The 2910-nt window shown below is 44.0% G+C and overlaps 1 pseudogene; it reads left to right on the forward strand.

Moving 5' to 3' along the window:
* Positions 1-2513, forward strand: LOC114613902 (annotated as a pseudogene).
* Positions 2514-2910: the final 397 nt, after the last annotated feature.

Below are 2910 nucleotides of genomic sequence, written 5' to 3' on the forward strand. Positions count from 1 at the left end.
ATGGAAATAGTAAGAGTCAATTATAAGGGAGCAGCAGGTAAGAGACTTGAGATGTAGGGACCTCTGTCAAGCACCCAGGCATTGTCTTGGCTCAATGGCTAACTAGCTGTCTGGTCTACATAAAGCCTGTTAGACGTCTGCTTCGTGTATAGCACAAGAAGGCATATGCTTAGTTATGACAAGGAGATCTCAAAGCAACTGTCAACCCAAGAGGTCAATAATTTGTCCTGGTTTGATTTCCTGTTGTGATAAAACACTAACAATGACCAACTTGGGTAGTAAAGGGTTTATCAGCTTTCAGGCTATACTCCATGATCAAGTAATAGGAGCTGACTCCTAGCAGAAAGCGGCTATCATCTTTGCAGCCATCTCGAGCCATATACCCTGACAAGAGACTTGTTTTCAACAGCCCACAACAGCTGAGCACACTCTGATAAACATCTTGTTTTTCTCACATATCTTGTTTTGCTGTTTAATGCCTCCAGCTGCAAGGCACACATGGTAAAGTGTCTTCAGCTGCATTCCCCTGCTTATGCTTATATAGACCCATGATTTCCTTTCAATAAACGGGACTTGAACAGACTCTCTGCCTTGTCTCCATTCTTTGTGTCTCTTGATCCTCCATCCTCACTCTCTTTCTTGCTAGACCCTGTTGACTGACCCGAATGGACCGGGTCAATCAAGGAAAGTTCAATTAGGAACTCAAGGCAGGAAACTGGAGGCAGGAACTAAAGAATGGCACAGAGCAGCACTTTTCAAACTGTGGACCACAACCCTGCTGAGGGCCAAATGGCCCTTTCACAGGGGTCCATCAGAAAACACAAGTATTTATGTTATGACTCATAACAGTAGCAAATTTACAGTTATGAAGTAGCAACAAAAGTAACTTTATGGTTGGGGGTCACAACTGTATTAAAGGGTCACAGCACTGGGGAGGTTGAGAATCACTGTCATTGAGAAGCACTGTTTACTTGCTTCTTCCCCCAGTTTGTTCAGTTACTTTTCTTCTGCAGCCCAGGCCTACTTTACAGGTTTGCTCACAGGCTAGTCAAATGAAGGCACTTCTTCAGTTGATGTTTCCTCTTTGCAGCTGTGTCAAGCCAATTGTGTCCACCACTGTTGGTCACTACATGGTTTAATATGGTGTTGTGTGATACTATTATTTTTTTAATTGAATTAAAATTTTTTTTACTTATTCACTTTACATCCGATTTACTGTCCCCTACCCCATCTCCATCTCCCACATCCTTCTCCCATGCCCCTCTCCTTCTCTAAGTGGGTGGGGGACCCCTGGATATCCCCCAATCCCGGCACTTCAAGTCTCTGTGATGCTAGGAACTTCCTCTCCCACTGAAGCCAGGAAAGGCAGCCCAACTAGAAGAACATATTTGACATCAGACAACAGCTTTTGGGATAGACCCCATTACAATTGTTCAGGATCTACATGAAAAAGAAGCAGCACGCTCTCGATCCCATATTGAACTCGAGTTGGAAGAGGCAAGTCCGGTCTCAAAAAGGAAGGCCATGATCCAAAGGAACCAGAGCAGCTGAGGAAGCTGTTTATTGGTGGTCTGAGCTTTGAAACCACAGATGACAGCTTAAGAGAACATTTTGAGAAATGGGGCACACTTACAGACTGTGTGGTAATCAGAGATCCCCAAACAAAATGTTCCAGAGGCTTTGGTTTTGTGACCTACGCTTGTGTTGAAGAGGTGGATGCTGCAATGTGTGCTCGGCCACACAAGGTTGATGGGCGTGTGGTGGAACCAAAGACAGCTGTTTCTAGAGAGGATTCTGTAAAGCCTGGTGCCCATTTAATGGTGAAGAAAATTTTTGTTGGTGGTATTAAAGAGGACACGGAAGAATATAATCTGAGAGATTACTTTGAAAAGTATGGCAAGATCGAAACCATAGAAGTGATGGAAGACAGGCAGAGTGGGAAAAAGAGAGGATTTGCTTTTGTAACTTTTGATGATCATGACACAGTTGATAAAATTGTTGTTCAGAAAAAGACCCTTTCTAAACAAGAGATGCAGTCTGCTGGATCACAGAGAGGTTGCAGAGGTGGATCTGGCAACTTCATGGGTCGTGGAGGAAACTTTGGTGGAAGAGGAGGCTATGGTGGTGGAGGTGGTAGCAGCAGAGAGGTAGTTATGGAGGTGGTGATGGTGGATATAATGGATTTGGAGGTGATGGTGGCAACTATGGTGGTGGTCCTGGTTACAGTAGTAGAGGAGGTGATGGAGGTGGTGGACCAGGATATGGAAACCAAGGTGGTGGATATGGTGGTGGTGGAGGAGGATATGATGGTTACAATGAAGGAGGACATTTTGGTGGAGGCAACTATGGTGGTAGAAACTATAATGACTTTGGAAATTATAGTGGACAGCAGCAATCAAATTATGGACCCATGAAGGGGGGGGAGTTTTGGTGGAAGAAGCTCAGGCAGTCCCTATGGTGGTGGCTATGGATCTGGAGGTGGAAGTGGTGGATATGGTAGCAGAAGGTTTTAAAACAAAACAGAAACAGCTACAGTTCTTAGCAGGGGAGTGAGCCAGGAGTTGTCAGGAAAGCTGCAGGTTACTTTGAGACAGTCGTCCCAAATGCATCAGAGGAACTGTAAAAATCTGCCACAGAAGGAACGATGATCCATAGTCAGAAAAGTTACTGCAGCTTAGACAGGAAACCCTTCTTGTTCAGGACTGTCAGAGCCACAGTTTGCAAAAAGTGCAGCTATTGATTAACGCAATGTAGTGTCAATTAGATGTACATTCCTGAGGTCTTTTATCTGTTGTAGCTTTGTCTTTTTCTTTTTCTTTTCATTACATCAGGTATATTGCCCTGTAAATTGTGGTAGTGGTACCAGGAATAAAAAATTAAGGAATTAAAAAAAAAAGAGAAAGAAGCAGC

Source organism: Grammomys surdaster, unplaced genomic scaffold, assembly GCF_004785775.1.
Source record: "Grammomys surdaster isolate TR1022 unplaced genomic scaffold, NIH_TR_1.0 126278, whole genome shotgun sequence".
In the NCBI taxonomy this organism is placed as follows: domain Eukaryota; kingdom Metazoa; phylum Chordata; class Mammalia; order Rodentia; family Muridae; genus Grammomys; species Grammomys surdaster.